Source organism: Staurois parvus, unplaced genomic scaffold, assembly GCF_062004578.1.
Source record: "Staurois parvus isolate SC_StPar_1 unplaced genomic scaffold, SC_StPar_1.0 ptg000387l, whole genome shotgun sequence".
Taxonomy (NCBI): Eukaryota; Metazoa; Chordata; class Amphibia; order Anura; family Ranidae; genus Staurois; species Staurois parvus.
In genome coordinates, this window is record NW_028318183.1 from 121,316 (window position 1) to 142,991 (window position 21,676).

Sequence of the window (21,676 nt, forward strand, 5' to 3'; positions counted from 1 at the left end):
TCCACGGGCAGTAAGGGGCACAGGCCGCAAACACAACGCCGGGCCGTCTATAGGCGCCTGTCCGTGGGGAGTATGGGGCACAGGCCAAAGACACAATGCCAGGCCGTCTATAGGTGCCTGTCCACGGGCAGTAAGGGGCGAAGGCCGCAGACACAATGCCGGGCTGTCTATAGACACCTGTCCGCGAGGAGTACGGAGCACAGGCTGCAAACACATTGCCAGGCCATCTATAGGCGCCTGTCCGTGGGGAGTAAGGGGCACAGGCCACAGACACAATGCCGGGCCGTCTATAGGAGCCTGTCCATGGGGAGTACGGGGCACAGGCCAAAAACACAATGCCGGGCTATCTATAGGTGCCTGTCCACGGGGGGTATGGGGCACAGACCACAGACACAATGCCGGGCCACCTATAGGTTCCTATTCACAGGGAGTATGGAGCACAGGCCACAGACACAATGCCGGGCTATCTATAGGTGCCTGTCCGCGGGCAGTAAGGGGCACAGGCCACAGACACAGTGCCGTGATATCTACAAGGGCCTGTCCACGGGGAGTACGGGGCACAGGCCACAGACAAAATGCCAGGCTGTCTATAGGTGCCTGTCCATGGGGAGTACTGAGCACAGGCCACAAACACAATGCTGGGCTGTCTATAGGTGCCTGACCGCAGGGAGCATGGAGCACAGGCCAAAGACACAATACCGGGATATCTATAGGTGCCTGTCCACAGGGAGTACAGGCACAGGCCACAGACACACTGCGCTGTCTATGGATGCCTGTCCACAGGGAGTATGGAGCACAGGCCACAGACACGATATCAAGCTATCTATAGGTGCCTGTCCACAGGGAGTATGGAGCATAGGTCACAGACACAATACTGGGATATCTATAGGTGCCTGTCTGCAGGGAGTATAGAGCACAGGCCACAGACACAATACTGGGATATGTATAGGTGCCTGTACAAAGGGAGTACGGAGCACAGGCCAGAGACACAATACCATGCTATCTATAGGTGCCTGTCCACAGGGAGTACGGAGCACAGGCCAGAGACACAATACCGTGCTGTCTATAGGTGCCTGTCCACAGGGAGTATGGAGCACAGGCCAGAGACACAATACCATGCTATCTATAGGTGCCTGTCCACAGGGAGTACAGAGCACAGGCCAGAGACACAATACTGGGATATCTATTAGTGCCTGTCCGCAGAGAGTACGGATCACAGACCAGAGACACAATACCGTGCTGTCTATAGGTGCTCGTCTGCAAGGACTACGGAGCACAGGCCACAGACACAATACTGGGCTGGGCTATCTATAGGTGACTGTCTGCAGGGAGTATGGAGCACAACCCACAGACACAATACCAGGATATCTATAGGTGCCTGTTCACAGGGAGTACGGAGCACAGGCCACAGACACAATACCGGGCTATCTATAGGTACCTGTCTGCAGGGAGTATGCAGCACAGGCTACAGACAGAATACCGTGCTGTCTGTAGGTGTCTGTCCACAGGGAGTATGAAGCACAGGCCAGAGGCACAATGCTGTGCTGTCTATGGGAACCTGTCCACAGAGAGTATGGAGCACAGGCCAGAGACACAATACCATACTGTCCATAGGTGCCTGTCCACAGGGTGTATGGAGCACAGGCCAAAGACACAATACTGGGCTATCTATAGATGCCTGTTTGCAGGGAGTACGGAGCACAAGCCACAGACACAACACCAGGATATCTATAGGTGCCTGTCTGCAGGGAGTATGGAGCACAGTCCACAGACACAATACCGTTCTACTTATAGGTACCTGTCTGCAGGAAGTATGCAGCACAGGCCAGAGACACAATACCGTGCTATCTATAGGTGCCTGTCCACAGGGAGTATGGAGCACAGGCCAAAGACACAATACAGTGCTGTCTATATATGCCTGTCAGCAGGGACTATGGAGCACAGGCCAGGGACACAATACCAGGTTGTCTATAGGTGCCTGTCCATAGGGAGTATGGAGCACAGGCCAGAGACACAATACCGTGCTGTCTATAGGTGCCTGTCCACAGGGAGTATGGAGCACAGGCCAGAGACACAATACAGTGCTGTCTATATATGCCTGTCAGCAGGGACTATGGAGCACAGGCCAGAGACATAATACCAGGCTGTCTATAGGCGCCTGTCCATAGGGAGTATGGAGCACAGGCTAGAGACACAATACCGTGCTATCTATAGGTGCCTGTCCACAGGGAGTACCATGCACAGGCCACAGACACAATACCATGCTATCTATAGGCGCCTGTCCATAGGGAGTATGGAGCACAGGCTAGAGACACAATACCGTGCTATCTATAGGTGCCTGTCCACAGGGAGTACCATGCACAGGCCACAGACACAATACCATGCTATCTATAGGTGCTTGTCCACAGGGAGTACAGAGCGGAAACACAATACCGGGCTATCTATAGGTGCCTGTCCACAGGGAGTATGGAGGACAGGCCAGAGACACAATACTGGGCTGTCTATAGGTAACTGTCCACAAGGAGTATGAAACGCAGGCCACAGCACAATACCAGGCTATTTATAGGTGCCTGTCCATAGGGAGTATGGAGGACAGGCCAGAGACATAGTACCGTGCTATCTATAGGTGCCTGTCCACAGGGAGTATGGCGCACAACCTTCACACTAGTGGCTGCTTTCATTGACATATATTCAGGGGCAAATGTGATGCAACAGGTCTGATCAACAGTCCATAATAATTGTATTCTATTTATAATGTAAATACACGTGTGTGTGTGTGTGATATATTATACCTAATAACTAAAATGTTGTTTTTTTTATTTATCTGTCAATCGTCTATCTATCTATCTATCTATCTGTCTATCTATCTATCTATCTATCTATCTATCTATCTATCTATCTATCATCTATCTATCTATCTATCTATCTATCTATCTATCAATCTATCTATCTATTTATCTATCAATCAATATCTATGTATCCATCCATCTATCTATTTATCTGTCAATCTTCTATCTATCTATCCATTTATCCATCTATCTATCTCCTTTTGCACATATTCATGTCCTATTTCTGGATATTTTTGTTTGTATAAGCCATGTCTGTTTGTATGTATAGCTATGGGTATGTTCTGTTTGTGTGTCTGTCTGTCAATCTTCTCTCTCTCTCTCTCTCTCTCTCTCTCTCTTTCTATCTATCTATCTATCTATCTATCTATCTATCTGTCAAACTGCTATCTATTTTCTTTCTTTCTTTCATCTAAATCAATCTAAATCAAACAATCAATCAGTCAATCTATGTATTCTCTCTTTCTTTCTTTTTCTCTTTCTTTCTTTCTTTCTTTCTTTCTTTCTTTCTTTCTTTCTCTCTTTCTTTCTTTTTCTCTTTCTTTCTTTCTTTTTCTCCTTTTGCATATATACATGTCCTTTTTTCTGCATATTTTTGTTTGCATATGCCATTTCTTTTTGAATGTATAGCTATGGGTATGTTGTGTGTGTGTGTTGTCTGTTTTTGTATGTGTGTGTGTTATATGTAATATACACGTGTGCATTGTGTGTGTAAATACTAATTGATCTAAGAATCAAGGCATCCAATGAATTCCTATGAGGTGTAGTAAGTGCCTAGGGTTCCAATGTGCCCCCACCTGTCCCTGTTCAGCGAGGCTCACATGTCTATGGAAGTGGCTGGAAATCGAGCACTAGACACAGTCTGCACACTGGCTTCCCCCGCCTGCAGCCCCATGTCAGCCCAGCAAGCTGTGCAAAGTGGATGGGACGAGTCCTGGCAGCACTGGATGGCTGTTCCCTCGTGTCTGCCTAGCACAGGCATTGCCCCTGGAGCTGGATGCCGGAGATTTCCGCTCCTCGGAGGTCTGATCTCAGGTAGATGATTAAGCACACAGCCCTCCCACTCGCTCCTCTGCCCGGCAGCTTACCAAACAGTCCTGACCGCAGCCAGCCAACTCTACTCATAGATCTCCTCCTCTGAGCATTTGGCAGCAGCCAAGATGGGGGGAAAGACGTGGCAGAGAAGTGCTTCTAGATGGCAGACGTGTCTTAATGATGAGCATGGGATTCCATAGAGTCCAGGGTCTCCTCTTCATCCATCTCTGCTGTCACATTCTGTGAGCATGCATGGCTGAACCCATCAAGTTAGCAGCAGGCTGGGCTGGGCCACGCCCCTCCGTGCCACTTGGTAAACCTCGTCCCTGTCCCAGCTGGGTGCAGCCACCCTCCTCTGTCTACACATCCCATCCACCCGATCCCATTCATGATCCCCCATGAGCCACGTCTGATGACAGCCAAGCCTTGGGGGAGTAGTATCCTCATACTGGGGTATTGATGCTGTACTAGTCATCCCTGAAGTCACTTTAGAAGAGGTGATGTGGTACAGGGCTGCCCTAATAGTGGCCATACACGCCTTGATAAATGATCGTTTTCCTTTCTGATCTCTTCCCATAAGAATAATTGGTCTTTATTCTGGAAAGTCAAATTTGATCGATAGTTGGAAGATACGATTTTAAGTTATTGATCTCATCTGTATTTTCACCATCTCGTATTCCGATCGGTGATATTCACAAACAAAGCATCTTGGTCCACCATGTCAAATTGACTTTGGTCAAATTCAACCAAAATGTATTGGAAGGGAAGTTATGGCTCATTGTTTGCAGATTGAATTACTTTGATCGAATCACACATCTATCATTTAATAAAATCGAAGTGTGCATGGCCACTAGGGAGAACACAAACATACCTAGCTTTGGTTCAAGGAGCGTTAATAAAGATTTGGTGCTGAACCCCACTGAAGTCAAATGTTAAAAAACAATAATGGCCAGGAATTGTCAAACAAATGGCATGGAGGGCTTTATACTTCCACAGTTACCAAACCAAAAAACATTTTTAACAAATTCTATTTGGAGGGGACCATCAATTTTACAGGCAACATTAAACATGCAAAATTCCTTTAAATACCATGTCCGGAGGATGCTCTTAACTTGCCTATGAAGCAGGGGCGGACTGACCATTTGGAAACTCAGGCCCAGGGTCAGTAGGGGGCCCCATGTGATGCCCCTGGTACCTTTTTCATAGGCTTTTTTGAGTTTGGGCAAGGCCACAGGGGCCCCATGATCCCCTATTGCCCGGGGGCCCCATGAGTTGTCAGTCCGTCCCTGTCTACATCATACTGCAGTAAAACTGACGTTTACAAACAACACTATTTGAATTGCAGGCAAATTACAGCTCCCGGCCATTTATGCTACCCATACACATACAGATTTTTTGGACGAGAAAATTCGTATGAAAGTTCTTTGTACATTCAATGAATGGATAAAAAGGTGTTTCAAATTTTCACTTGCACTTAACATCATTTTTAAAATGAATTTAAATTCAGAATGAAAACCACACACACTGTCCTAAAATTTTCTCGATTGTGAAAAAATTTAATTTCTGTTCCTTCAAATTTTCCCTTCACTGTGGTCAAAAACGATGAAACCCATGAACATTCTTAAAAACGAAAATTTTACTAACTGAAATCTATATGTGTATAGCCATCATTAATTCTGTTGTAAACAAAGTAGCCAGGGATTCCTTCATCCATATCCAAGATGAGGGTCTGGTGTAGATGTTAATGGAGGAGCCCCACATAAAAACAAAAAACAGTAAGGGGCTTCCCTAAAAATACATACCAGACCCTTATCTTTGGCTCCCATTGCTGTCAATCACAGCCAGTCAGCCAATGAGGAGAGAGAGAGAGGGCAGGGCTAAGCTGCAGCTCCGTGTGTGAAATGGACACATGGAGCAGAGGGTGCCTCCATAGCAGGCTGCTAGCTGTAGGGGCACCCAACAGACAGGTATGTATGTATAGACAGTAGGTATGTATAGACATGTTTGTTATTTTACAAAAAAAAAAAAAATGAACCTTTAGAATTGCTTTAAGATCACCATGCACTGATCAAAATTTGGCCGTTTAAGCAGGGATCTGCAAAATTTCATGGCGATGGGAGGGGGAGGGGGAGCGCAGTTTGGGCGGTGATTCCTCTATCCACCTTGCTGGCTGAATGAAAAAAAAAAACTAACAGTGTTATGTGCGCATATACCTTTTGTTTGATGTGTTGTACCTTATGCTGTATATGCTGAGCCATTCTTGCATGCAACAATAAAAAAAATGTTGGTACCAGAAAAAAAACTAACAATCTATGGCCAGATTAACTGGTAGGATCATGTGAAAATAATGTTCAGCAGGAACTGACCGAACTTCAATGTATGTATGGTCGTTCCTATTCATAAGAAGTCAATCTATTGATTGACTTTTTATGAATATGCTTCTTGGAATGTTTTGTGTCAATCAGCACTGATCAGTATATTCTGATGGTGGGAGAGTCCCTCTGTTAGAATACATAGAATACAGTGACACAGTGGGCTGGATTCTGGTTCAGTTTATTTTTGTTCAGCTGGCTGTATGGGCAGTAGGACTGGTAAACTGCAGTATATTACATTTTGTTTCTTGAGTTCAGGTATGCTTTAGGTCACATGGCAGCTTTTAGTATCTCTCAGATACCCTATAATTGAACTCTCTGTGATGAGTTCCTGGGTCTACACGTTTGTTGTGGCCATTACAGGGTCCTACTGTTCCACTGGCATACCATAGGGCAGAACGGGGACAAGATCTTCCCTAATCGACTCTATGGTATGGGAAACCCTAAGCGACAAGTATATTGTCACTTCCAGTTTCTCTGGAATGTAAACAAACCATTTTTGGTTTGGGAAAGCATGTGGTCAAACCAATCTTGGTTTGATCAGATGCTTTTAAAGTGTTACTACAGTTGCAAGAAAAAGTATGTGAACCCCTTGGGATTACGTGGAGTTTTGCATGAATTGGGCATAAAATGTGCTCTGAACGTCATCTAAGTCACAACAATAGAAGAACACAGTCTGCTGAACATAATACTACACAAACATTAGATGTTGCCATGGTTTAATTGCACATAACATGTAAACATTCACAGTGCAGGGAGGAAAAAGTATGTGAACCTTTGGACTTAATAACTGGTTGACCCTCCTTTGGCAGCAATAACCTCAACCAAACGTTTCCTGTAGTTGCAGATCAGACCTGCACAACAATTTGGAGTAATTTTGGACCACTCCTCTTCACAAAACTGTTTCAGTGTAGCAATATTCTTGGGATGTCTGGTGTGAATTGCTCTCTTAAGGTCATGCCACAGCATTTCAATCGGGTTGAGGTCAGGACTCTGACTGGGCCACTCCAGAAGGCGTATTCTGTGCTGTTGCAGCCATTGTTTTGTTGAATTACTTGTATGTTTTGGGTCATTGTCCTGTTGCATCACCCATCCTCTGCGGAGCTTCAGTTGGTGGACAGATGGTCGTACTTTTTCCTGCAAAATGTCTTGATAAACTCTGGAATTCATTTTTCCATCAATGTCAACAATCCGTCCAGGCCCTGAGGCAGCAAAGCAGCCCCAAACCATGATGCTCCCTCCGCCATGTTTTACAGTGGGGATGAGGTTTTGATGTTGGTGTGTTGTGCCTTTTTTTCTCCACACATAGTGTTGTGTGTTCTTCCCAAACAACTCAATCTTGGTTTCATCTGTCCACAGTATATTTTGCCACTAGTGCTGTGGAACATCCAGGTGCTCTTTTGCAAACTTCAAATGTGCTGCAATATTCTTTTTGGACAGCAATGGCTTCCTCCGTTGTGTCCTCCCATGTACTCCATTCTTGTTTAATGTTTTCCTTATTGTAGATGTGTCAACAAAAATGTTAGCATGTGCCAGAGATTTCTGTAGGTCTTTAGCTGACACTCTGGGATTCTTCTTTACCTCATGCAGCATTCTGCGCTGTGCTCTTGCAGTCATTTTTACAGGACGACCATGCCTAGGGAGAGTAGCAACAGTGCTAAACTTTCTCCATTTGTAGACAATCTGTCTTACCGTGGACACATGAACATCAAGACTTTTGGAGATACTTTTGTAACCCTTTCCAGCTTCATGCAAGTCAACAATTCTTCATCGTAGGTCTTCTGAGAGCTCTTTTCTGCGAGGCATGGTTCACATCAGACAGTGCTTCTTGAAACCAGTAAACCCAAAACAGGTGTGTGTTTTTTAAGGGCAGGACAGCTGTCAGCAACACATCCAATATCATCACACTGATTGGAGTCAAGGTTGACTCACTCCTGGCTCCAATTAGCTCTGGGAGAAGTCATTAAGCTAGGGCCTCACATACTTTTTCCTCCCTACACTGTGAATGTTTACATGTTATGTGCAATTAAACCATGGCAACATCTAATGTTTGTGTAGTATTATGTTCAGCAGACTGTGTTCTTCTATTGCTGTGACTTAGATGACGTTCAGAGCACATTTTATGCCCAATTCATGCAAAACTCCACGTAATCCCAAGGGGTTTACATACTTTTTCTTGCAACTGTAAACCCACAGCAGTAAAATCAGTCTGTACATGCAGTAAAGCATGCTTGTTATAATCACTGTGGAACCTAAGGGGTTAATCCTCTGCATTGTGTAAAAAGACTGTTTGATCCTGACTTCTCTGATCCTCTTCTTCTTCCAGTGCCCCCCTCTTATCTCCTGATAAGGCATAGTGTGTTAAGACACTCTGCACATGGTCAGTTTGGTGTGTTTTGCTAGAGAGGGTTTTTTTTTCTTGGGAGAATACATGTGATCAGCACAGGGCCAATCAGTACTGTCCAGACAGGGGAAGGGGTTCTGCATCCTCCTAGAGCAAAAAGCTTGTTATACTCACTGTGGAAGCTAAGGGGTTAATCCTCCACATTGTGTAAAAAGGATGTTTTACACTCTCTTCTCTGATCCTCCCCTTCTTCCCGTGTGTGTCCTAAATATTTCCTGATAGAACAGAGGCTCAGGGCCAAGCTGCACATGCTCAGTTTGGTGTGTATTGCTACAGAGGTTTTTTTTTCTTGGGAGAGTGCATGCAATCAGCACAGAGCCAATCAGCACTCTCCAGAGAGAGGTCAAGGGTCCTGCATCCTCCTACCGGAGAATGAAAACTCCTCCTGCAAGCTGTAACCAGTGCTCCGCTAGATACTGATAAAAGTCACACAACTGATCTAACTGCTGATGAGAAAAGGTATTTAGCAGTTTATATTTTCTAAAATAATTGCATTTCCATGTTGTGTGTACTGTGGGAGAGCAGATATAGTGAATGCAGGGTCCTGGGTTTAGTAACACTTTAAGGACAAAGGAGAGACCTGTTGTCTAATAGACCCCGGATTTCTCAGTAAAGAGTACCTTTCACTGCCCATGCTAAGGGATGATATTTATCCCTTGTGATAGCAATAAAAGTTATTAAAAAAGGACAGTGTAAAAATTAAAAACAATTGTGACAGGAGTGATGTTGGGGGGTGGGGAGACCCTGTCTCAACCCCCCAAATCCCTATTATGTGTAAGTCACCCTGTGCCTGTTAGCGGTACAGGGTGATCTGGCCTGCTATTGTGTAGGCATGTACAGTATGGGTGGGGTGTGGGGGTTGTTCATTGTTTAATGCCACTTGGTTGTCCGATTGTTCTATTATGTGTCTTGCTTGAGAGCAAACTATTATGGGATGTATGGGTTTGTGTATTGTCTACTGCCACATGGTGTATCCCATTGTTCACTGCCATGCCGCTGCATCCCATTGTTCTAGCAAACTATTATGGGATGTAATGTTTCTGGCAGCCCTTCCCCCTGATGGGACAGCCTGCTGATGTGTTTCCTGTCTGGGTGTGTATTTTCTGCCCTGTGTATATGTGTATATATCTAGTATCTATGTTAAAATAAAGCAGTCTATTTCCTGTCTTTTGTACAAGCCCGGTGCTGTCTCGTCAGCAGTGGTGTCCGCGGATCTGTGTTCGGACAGGGAAGCTGGAGTCTAACGGAAATACCCTAGCACAGTCGGGGTCCGGTTCCGTTACATTGGTGGCAAGCGATGGGATTGTGCTTCCAAGCTGTGAACACGTCCAAACCACCATCGGGATTCAAGATCAGGAAAGGAGACATTGGTCACCCCAGTGGAGATATGGACCTGGCATCAGAGTTCCCAGGGCTGCTGCAGACTGTTCTTGCAACATACCCCAGGACTGTGTCTACAGATCAGTACCTGGAGCTCAGGCAGCGGATTTGGGAGGTGCTTTGGAGAGGAGCCCTCCAGGTTGCTGGTATGGACAAGGGCAAGTGCTATCCAACCCCAGGCGAACGGGCCAGGGACCATCGGAAATTACGGATGCCATTCCTGGGAGAGCGACCCCAGGAGCAATGGGTGACTGAGTTGGACAGGCTGGTCCAGCAGAAGATAGAGCTGAACAACCGATATCGGGCTCTGCAATGGTACACAGAGCAGGAATATTTAGGGGTGACAACAGAATGCTCTCCGGAGGGATATGACTTTGGTGGCCCTGGATTACTGTGGGAGAGCCCTACAGATCATTTTGTGTTTGGCGATGAAGGAGAACCTACCCTGGAGGAGTTGCGAGAAGACAGAGAGGCTATGTTTGATCTCACAGGGGTCTCAGAGCTTGAACCAGATCTAGAATACCTGCTGAAGAAAGAACTGCATTTGGGAAGGGCATACAGGCAACTGCTAAAACACGTTTGGCAGCATGCCCAAGAATCGGCAGTGGAAACTCCAGAGACTGGGGATTTGATAGACTTCTCTGCTGAGGAAAAACAACCTGGGAAGCCTCTAGCAGAAGAGCTGGCAACAGGGCCAAACATTAGTGAACTCTGCCCAGCACTGGTAACATCTTCTGAGTTCCACGGACAGGAGATGGTGAATCCCTATCCCCAGACACCAGTTCCAGAGACTGGGGATTTGATTGACTTTTCTGCTGAGGATGAACCAGCCGGAACGTCTCCAGGAAAAGAGCTGGCATCGGGGCATGGCGTGGTTGACCTCTGCCCACAACAATCAGCACCGCAGGAGTTACAGGAAGAGGATGCACTCGGCACCTCACAACGGCAGCTTGAGCTGATGTCCATAGATGGGACTTCGGTCTCCACTGACACAACCCCAGAAAAGGGTCTGGCATTGGGACAAGAGGATGTCAGCCTTACTTTGCAAACACTGGGGGATGTCCATCAAGTCAAAGTGGATGAGACTACAGTCGCCGGATGGATACCCCAGAGATGCTGGGCAGCTGGCCCAGATCCCCCACAACGTGATGGAGTTGGCCCAGCCACCCTGTCTTCTCTCCAGCGGCCGAGAGGACTTCAGGGAGAAGGACCAGTCCGTACTTCTCCCCAGCGGTGGGTATGTTCTACAAGAGAGGCAGAGGTTGGCTGTGTGAGTAATGCTTTGTGTGGGACAATTTGGGGTACTGTGTGGGTGCTGGCATTGGGGGACTGGAAATACAGACTAACTTCGGGGTCCATCCGTCTGGGATTTACTCTTGCGTTAGTCTCCTGCCAAAAGGGGAGATATGTGGCGGGAGTGACTTTGGGGGGTGGGGAGACCCCTGTCTCAGCCCCCCAAATCCCTATTATGTGTAAATCACCCTGTGCCTGTTAGGGGTACAGGGTGATCTGTCCTGCTATTGTGTAGGCATGTATAGGTGGAGTGTGGGGGTTGTTCATTGTTTAATGCCACTTGGTTGTCCCATTGTTCTATTATGTGTCTTGTTTGAGAGCAAATTATTATTGGATGTATGGGTTTATGTATTGTCTACTGCCACCTGGTGTATCCCATTGTTCACTGCCATGCCGCTGCATCCCATTGTTCTAGCAAACTATTATGGGATGTAATGTTTCTGGCAGCCCTTCCCCCTGATGGGACAGCCTGCTGATGTGTTTCCTGTCTGGGTGTGTATTTCCCCTCCCTGTGTATATATCTTGTATCTATGTTAAAATAAAGCAGTCCATTTCTTGTCTTTCGTACAAGCCTGGTGCTGTCTCGTCCTGTTTGGTCAGCGGTGGTGTACGAGGATCTGTTTTTGGACAGGGAAGCTGGAGTCTAACGGAAATACCCTAGCACAGTTAGGGTCCGGTTCTGTTACAACAATAATAAAATATTTTACAAACATTTAATGTGCTCCTGTCCCCCCATGCTTGTGCACAAAGACAAAATTATACATAGGTTGTGCACACATATGTAAACGGTGTTTGCACCACACATGTGAGAGGTATCACCGCGTACACTATAGCATCAGTAATCATTGTAGCACCCGACCTCCTCTGTAAGTCTAAACTGATAACTTGTAAAGGCTTTTAAATCGTCGCCTATGGAGATTTTTAAGTACCGTAGTTTTTCACTATACCACGAGCGTGAACATTTTAAAGTGTAACATGCTAGGTACAGTTGCAAGAAAAAGTATGTGAACCCCTTGGGATTACGTGGAGTTTTGCATGAATTGGGCATAAAATGTGCTCTGAACGTCATCTAAGTAACAACAATAGAAGAACACAGTCTGCTGAACATAATACTACACAAACATTAGATGTTGCCATGGTTTAATTGCACATAACATGCAAACATTCACAGTGCAGGGAGGAAAAAGTATGTGAGGCCCTAGCTTAATGACTTCTCCCAGAGCTAATTTGAGCCAGGAGTGAGCCAACCTTGACTCCAATCAGTGTGATGATATTGGATGTGTTGCTGACAGTGTCAGGAATGGACTCAGCACTGGTGGTGGGACTCGCCTGCCGTGTGGGCTGCAGTACCAGAGCTGACCAGCGGGTGCTCTCAGCACTGGTGGTGGAACTCACCTGCCGTGTGGGCTGCAGTACCAGAGCTGGCCAGCGGGTGCTCTTAGCAGCCAGAAGCTCACAATCAGCCAAACCTGGGGCTGATTACAGAAAGGTGTATATAAGGCATGACCAGGTCTGTGCTCTGGGCCTTGGTGTATGGTTTCCCATGAGCCTCTGTACCTGTATCCTGTGTTCCTGCTTCGTTGCTGACCCGGCTTGATCCTGATCTCTGTTGACCGTCTCCTGTTCTGACTACTGGCTCATCCCTGACTATTCTTCTGCCTAGTCCTATGCTGTTTGACCTCCTGTTGCTGTACCTTGGCTTGTGACCCGTTTACTCTTTGCCTGCTGCTCTGTACTGATCTGCCTCCACCGTTACCGACCCGGCTTGTCTGACCACGCTAACTACTCTGCCATCCATCCATCCTGCACGGATCCAGCCGTACCTGCACATACCTCTGGCGGATCCCCCTACCACTAGCAGGTGTACTCAGGGGCCGCGACCTGGTCTCAGTCCTGCGCCAAGTCCATCCCCACCATCAGGGGCTCTGGTGAAAAGGCAGACTGGGGCTTAGACTCCGCGCCCTGGGGAATCCTGCCCTGAGGACCGCTAGAGGTACCACCAGGCAGTCGTTACAGAACCCTACGGCCGACCTGACCATTCCACCTCTCCAGCCCTGACTACGCCTGTGTTCCTGCACCTCCTAAGATTAGTGGAAGGTTAGTTTGTTCACTGTGCGTTTATACATATATATATCTGGGTGGCTAATAACCTGTATTGTATTGTACCTGAGACCTGCGTTTCCCTGTGTCAGTCCACACCTTTCTGGTCATTCCTTGATTCCTGACAGACAGCTGTCCTACCCTTAAAAAACACACACCTGTTTTGGGTTTACTGGTTTCAAGAAGCACTGTCTGATGTGAACCATGCCTCGCAGAAAAGAGCTCTCAGAAGATCTACGATCAAGAATTGTTGACTTGCATGAAGCTGGAAAGGGTTACAAAAGTATCTCCAAAAGCCTTAATGTTCATGTGTCCATGGTAAGACAGACTGTCTACAAATGGAGAAAGTTTAGCACTGTTGCTACTCTCCCTAGGCATGGATATCCTGTAAAAATGACTGCAAGAGCACAGCGCAGAATGCTGCATGAGGTAAAGAAGAATCGCAGTGTCAGCTAAAGACCTACAGAAATCTCTGGCACATGCTAACATTTTTGTTGACACATCTACAATAAGGAAAACATTAAACAAGAATGGAGTACATGGGAGGACACCACGGAGGAAGCCATTGCTGTCCAAAAAGAATAATGCAGCATGTTTGAAGTTTGCAAAAGAGCACCTGGATGTTCCACAGCACTACTGGCAAAATATACTGTGGACAGATGAAACCAAGATTGAGTTGTTTGGGAAGAACACACAACACTATGTGTGGAGAAAAAAAGGCACAGCACACCAACATCAAAACCTCATCCCCACTGTAAAACATGGCGGAGGGAGCAACATGGTTTGGGGCTGCTTTGCTGCCTCAGGGCCTGGACGGATTGTTGTCATTGATGTGAAAATGAATTCCAGAGTTTATCAAGACATTTTGCAGGAAAACGTACGACCATCTCTCCGCCAACTGAAGCTCCGCAGAGGATGGGTGATGCAACAGGACAATGACCCAAAACATACAAGTAATTCAACAAAACAATGGCTGCAACAGCACAGAATACGCCTTCTGGAGTGGCCCAGTCAGAGTCCTGACCTCAACCCGATTGAAATGCTGTGGCATGACCTTAAGAGAGCGATTCACACCAGACATCCCAAGAATATTGCTACACTGAAATAGTTTTGTGAAGAGGAGTGGTCCAAAATTACTCCAGATCGTTGTGCAGGTCTGATCTGCAACTACAGGAAACGTTTGGTTGAGGTTATTGCTGCCAAAGGAGGGTCAACCAGTTATTAAGTCCAAAGGTTCACATACTTTTTCCTCCCTGCACTGTGAATGTTTACATGTTATGTGCAATTAAACCATGGCAACATCTAATGTTTGTGTAGTATTATGTTCAGCAGACTGTGTTCTTCTATTGTTGTGACTTAGATGATGTTCAGAGCACATTTTATGCCCAATTCATGCAAAACTCCACGTAATCCCAAGGGGTTCACATACTTTTACTTGCAACTGTATCTTGTTACTCGAGATAACATCATCTTTTATCACTGTGTGCCTCCATAGCAAATGACTTGCTATGGGTACACACAAGAGGAGGAGTCAGGAGCGCCACTGAGGGACCTGAGAAGAGGAGGATTGGGGCCACTCTATGCAATACCACTGCACATGCAACACTGCACCCAAATTAAATCTTTATAATTTTTTTCACACAAATGGAGCTTTCTTTTGATGCTATTTTTTATTATATAGATGAAAAAAGTCAGAAAGTTTTGAAAAAAACTCCATGGCAGCATACATATGGGTTAGTCCCTCCTTCTCCTCTCCTATAGGACCCTACTCCCATGAATCTTTGCTCCTCTCCAGAAGCTGTGTTCCATAACTAACCTACTTATGGCATTGGGAGGGTACTCCTGCCATGGAGTCCATCAGGAAAGAAAAATTCCGGTAAGTATTTGATAGGAAATTTTCCGTTTTCCTAACAGACTCCATGGCAGCATACATATGGGAAATAACACAGGTGGGCAGTTACTAAAACAAAGACTTTAATTTGCCCCATCAACTGACAGGACTTTCAAATCAAAATTAACAGAGGATAAGAAGGTAGGCTCTACACAGTAATAAGCCATAAAAGTGTTGATTGAGGACCATGAGGCCGCTCTGCAGATCATCTCAGGGGCGACATGTCGGGAAGCCACCCAGGACTTCTGGTTGAGTGTGTCGTCACCACCTCTGGCGGCGCCAAGCCCTTTGCTCTGTAGACCAATTGGATGGCCTGGACAATCCAGGCCACGATTGACCTGAGTGTCAGGGCTCCGGGTATGACCAGAGGGGTGTGGACTGACACAGGGAAACGCAGGCTTTAGGTATAGAGTAAACAAGACAATTTATTAAAAGACTAAACAACACAAACGCAGTGCAAGGTAAACATAACACAGTGCAAACAACCCTACCTCCAACAGATAACCATATATACAAATCAAACGTAGTTGGGCAGGCCGGGTCGGTAGCAAACAGGCAAACAGGGTACCAGGAGCGAGCGGAAGAGTGGTCAGGAATAGCGGAGGTCAGGACAGGCAGAGTTTGTTCAGAGTCAGGATCAAAGCAGGATCAGGCAGGAAGCAGACTGTCAGGAACCATCGCGACGCATGGGTCTACACATGCGTAGGTGTCTGCCGAGACGTATAGGTGGCAGGGCACTAGGACCCAGGCGTACCTGTCGTCTGGACAGTACTAGACAGGCACTAGGACCCAGGCTACGCCTGTCAGGTGCAGGGCGGCCTATTTAAGCTAGCCCTGCACAGACACTTGTTGCCGAATGGTCTTTGTATCCTGTTACCTGTGTGTGAGTACTTCTGATCTGGATTGTTTTGACCTTGTTGCCTTCTCCCGTCCTGACCCCTTGGCTTGCCTGACTCTGCTCCCGGATGTTCCCGTTTAGATCTGACCTCCTGGTATTGACCCTGCGTGTGACCCGACTATCCTTTGCCTACCGTTTTGTACCTTACCGATCCTCTAGTTATCGTCCCGGCCTGCATGACTCTGATTTAGCTCATCCATCCATCCACCCCGCAGGGATCACTAGGCTCCCTTACATCAGACTCCTAGCTCTCTGGAGCCCCTGTCAGACTCCTCTACCCCTGTTGGAGATACCTGGTAGTTGCGACCTGGTACCGGAGCGCTCCAAGTCCATCCCCACCATCAGGGGCCCTGGTGAACAAGTGCTCCGGTGCTTAGACTCCGCACGCTGGGAAGGCTCTACCGGGGGACTGATAGAGGTGCTGTCAGGCGGTCCCTTACAGTACCATTCGGCCATGTCTGAGTCTGGAGGGTCGCCTTCTCCATGGGATGAGATGTGCCAACATTTGTCCGGACTGACCCAGGCAGTAACTAACCTGCAGGACAAGTGTAGTCGGTTAGAAAATCAATTTGACACCCTAACGTTATCTGGAGTGTCCCCTCAGAGTCAGGCCTCAGCTATTGACACTAGGGCGGTTTCTGAATCTCCCAGTGGGGCTGCGGCTGCAGCTCCACCAGCCGAACCCCGCGTTCCCATGCCTGAACGTTTTCAGGGAGATCGAGCACGTTTTAGAACGTTCAAAAACGCATGTTACTTGTTTTTTGAACTGCAACCACGTGCGTTTACCACAGAGTCGGTCAAGGTGGGATTTGTAATTTCTCTTCTACAGGATGAGCCCCAGGACTGGGCCCTTAGACTAAGGGAAACGCAGGACCCTCAGTTACAGACCTTAGACGCATTTTTTGTCAGTTCTGTACGATGACCCCCAGCGGGCAGTTTCGGCTGAAACCACCCTTTATGCCCTACGACAGGGTCGTCGAGCTGCGGAGGAATACGCCTCCGAGTTCAGGCGATGGATGGGGGACACACACTGGAATGACGCCGCCCTACGCCGCCCTACGTCACCAATTTAGGGTCGGACTCTCGGAGGGCCTAAAAGATGAGTTAGCTCGGGTTGGCCTCCCCGGGTCTCTAAAGGAGTTGATCGACCTGGCGATTCAGATTGATCGCAGGTTAAGGGAACGCCGGTCTGAGAGGACAGGTCAAGGCCAGGGTCAAGGAGTTACCTGGATACCCCCCAAAGGCACAGGTCATTCCGTCCCTGCTACTGTTCCACCAGTTGTCTCCACTGATGTGCCAGAACCGATGCAGCTGGGTTTGGCGCGGCAGACCCTTACTCCAGAAGAACGCCAGAGACGGCGGGCCAAGAACCTGTGTTTTTATTGCGGGGGAGCTGGACATGCAGTGCGAAACTGTCCAGTGAAGACATGTAAGTCTCGATCTTCGGTTCCTGTTTCCTTGAGTAATATAAGTCAGTCCAATTACTTAGCGGTACCCCTTTTGTTTCAGCTGCCAGAGAAAACCGTGGTAACCACTGCAATCATTGATTCGGGGGCCTGCAGTTGCTTCCTGGACCTTGACTTTGCCCGCCAGCAGGAGATACCATTACAGGCCAGGAAATGGGGGCTCAATTTGTTCTTGGCTGATGGTTCCCAAATAAAATCAGGTTTAGTGGACCAAGAGACCCCTCCCATACTCACCACCGTAATGGGCTCCCATCGGGAATTACTACACTTTGACGCCATTGCGTCACCCCTTTTTCCAGTGATCCTGGGGCTTCCGTGGCTGCAGGCCCACAACCCCCAGATCGACTGGAAAACTGGGTCCCTTAGTTTTTCTTCAGACTATTGTCAGAAAAACTGCCAGGCCTCTGGGCCCCGGGCCCCCCAGATCCTCTTATGTGCAGAAGAGGACGCTAACCTAAGACAGATTGTACCAACCGTATATCATGAATATTTAGACGTGTTCAGTAGACGAGGGGCTGATACACTACCACCACATCGACCATATGATTGTCCCATTGACTTATTGCCAGGTTCTGAGATTCCTTTTGGCCGTATCTTCCCGCTATCAGAAAAGGAATTAGGGGTACTGAAGGACTATATTGAGGAGAACCTCCAGAAAAAGTTTATTCGCCCTTCCACATCTCCGGCAGGGGCGGGTATCTTCTTTGTGGAGAAGAAAGATAAAACCTTGAGACCCTGTATTGACTATAGGGAATTAAATCGGGTGACCATCAAGAACCGCTACCCTCTACCTCTGGTCCCAGAGTTATTCCAGAATCTGGGGACAGCGGTCTGCTTTACGAAGCTGGATCTGCGTGGGGCATACAATCTGGTCCGCATCCGGGAGGGGGATGAGTGGAAAACAGCTTTCCGTACTCGATTTGGGCACTTCGAGTACCTGGTCATGCCGTTTGGACTTTGCAATGCCCCAGCCACGTTCCAACACTTCATAAATGACGTGTTGCGTGATTTCTTGGACATTTTCGTTATCGTCTACCTAGACGATATTCTGATCTTTTCTCCATCTCTAGATGTCCACAGAAACCATGTAATCAAGGTTCTGGAACGGCTGCGCCTGCACGGCCTATGTGCCAAGGCAGAAAAATGCAGCTTTGAGCAGCAAAGCATTGCGTTTTTAGGAATGATTATCTCCACTGCGGGGATCGCAATGGATCCCCAAAAGATCTCGGCAATTCTTGATTGGCCAATTCCAGCCGATAAGAAAGGCGTCCAAAGGTTCATTGGATTTGCCAATTTTTACCGTAAATTCATCAGGAATTTTTCAGGTCTGGTTTCCCCCATAACGCAGTTAACCAAGTCAGGAAATCGCTTCAAGTGGACACCAGGAGCTCAAGAAGCATTTGAGACTCTGAAGCGACTGTTCACCACCGCTCCCATTTTGGGCCACCCGGATACGGCTCTGCCTTTTGTGCTAGAGGTAGACGCATCCGAAAACGCGGTTGGATCCATCGTCTCCCAAAGAAAGGGTCCCAAGGAACTTCTACACCCAGTGGCGTTCTTTTCCAGAAAACTAACCCCGGCAGAACGCAATTATGACATCGGGGACCGGGAACTATTGGCCATCAAGACGGCATTGGCAGAATGGAGATATTTACAGGAAGGAGCTGCTCACCCAATCCTGATCTTCACAGACCACAAGAACCTTGAGTACTTGAAAACAGCTAAACGCCTAAGACCACGCCAAGCCAGGTGGGCCCTGTTTTTCTCGCGGTTCACCTTTCACATTACATATAGGCCCGGTTCAAAGAATACAAAGCCTGACGCCCTGTCTCGCATGTTTGAGGACCCTGAGGAGGAACTCAAACCGGATACCATCCTGTCTGCTGGTAATTTTTTGGCTCTGCAAACGGAACTAAGGGCTAGGTTGCAGGACGCATCTGAAACTTGTTCCACAATGCCAGACATGCCACTCTCCCGCCAGGAAGGGTTAATACGGAAAGAAGGACTGATTGTGGTTCCAAAGGAGGTGCAGACACAGGTGTTAGGGCACTGCCATGATCACCCCATGGCAGGGCACTTCGGAACGGCAAAGACTCTGGAGTTACTCAAACGCACCTTTTGGTGGCCTAAGATGAACCAGGATTGCAAAAGATACGTGGAATCTTGCGAGATCTGCCAGAGGAATAAACCGACTAGAAACAAGGCCTGGGGGCTGCTACGCCCACTACCCATTCCTACACGATGCTGGCAAAAAATTGCCATGGATTTTATAGTGGAGCTACCCCCATCCCAGGGTCATACGGCAATTTTTGTTATCGTGGACAGATTGTCAAAAATGGCCCACTTCATACCGCTAAGGGGGACCCCTTCAGCAGAAGAAACGGCCAGGATCTTCATCAAAGAAGTAGTTAGACTACATGGGGTTCCTGAAGATGTGGTATCCGACCGTGGGGTGCAATTCACCTCAAGATTCTGGAGAGCCCTGTGCAAAGCTCTGGACATTAAGCTTTCGCTTTCCTCCGCCTTCCATGCTCAGACGAACGGGCAGACAGAGAGAACCAATCAGACGCTGGAACAATACCTGAGGTGTTATACATCTTTTGTACAGGACGACTGGCTGACACTCTTACCCATGGCGGAATTCGCATTCAATAATGCGAATCACTCGGCTACAGGGCAGTCTCCGTTTTTTTCAAATTACGGGTTCCATCCCACGTTCATGCCTGACCTGTTGGCAGAAAGTACGGTGCCAGCCACTCAAAGCATGTTGGAGTTCTTCTCGGACAACAACAAACGGCTAGAAGAAGCTATGACTAAAGCCCAGGAGGACAACAAGGAGGCATTCGATAAGAAACGAAGGGGAGACTTAATTTTGCAGCCCGGAGACAAGGTCTGGTTGGCAACAACTAACCTGAAACTACAGTGTCCATCCAAGAAATTAGGACCAAAATTCTTAGGTCCCTTCCCGGTGAAACGCATGATTAATGAGGTTGCTTATGAGCTGATCCTTCCTGAAACATTTAAGATCCATCCTGTGTTTCACGTCTCCTTGTTGAAACCAGTAGCCACAGACCCATTTCCAGATCGAGAAGCCAGACCCCCAGAGGCTATTACAGTAGGGGATCAGGAAGAGTTTGAGGTGGAAGCAATCCTGAACTGTCGTAGAAGGGGGGGCCAGACCCAAGTCCTGATAAAGTGGAAAGGTTATGGTCCTGAGGAAAATTCTTGGGAACCTGTTCAAAATGTTCATGCTCCTAGACTTATGCGGGAATTCGTGCGTGGTCACCCGCAGTGGAGAGATCAATTGGGCACCCGGAGGGTACCCATAGGGGGGGGGCAATGTCAGGAACCATCGCGACGCATGGGTCTACACATGCGTAGGTGTCTGCCGAGACGTATAGGTGGCAGGGCACTAGGACCCAGGCGTACCTGTCGTCTGGACAGTACTAGACAGGCACTAGGACCCAGGCTACGCCTGTCAGGTGCAGGGCGGCCTATTTAAGCTAGCCCTGCACAGACACTTGTTGCCGAATGGTCTTTGTATCCTGTTACCTGTGTGTGAGTACTTCTGATCTGGATTGTTTTGACCTTGTTGCCTTCTCCCGTCCTGACCCCTTGGCTTGCCTGACTCTGCTCCCGGATGTTCCCGTTTAGATCTGACCTCCTGGTATTGACCCTGCGTGTGACCCGACTATCCTTTGCCTACCGTTTTGTACCTTACCGATCCTCTAGTTATCGTCCCGGCCTGCATGACTCTGATTTAGCTCATCCATCCATCCACCCCGCAGGGATCACTAGGCTCCCTTACATCAGACTCCTAGCTCTCTGGAGCCCCTGTCAGACTCCTCTACCCCTGTTGGAGATACCTGGTAGTTGCGACCTGGTACCGGAGCGCTCCAAGTCCATCCCCACCATCAGGGGCCCTGGTGAACAAGTGCTCCGGTGCTTAGACTCCGCACGCTGGGAAGGCTCTACCGGGGGACTGATAGAG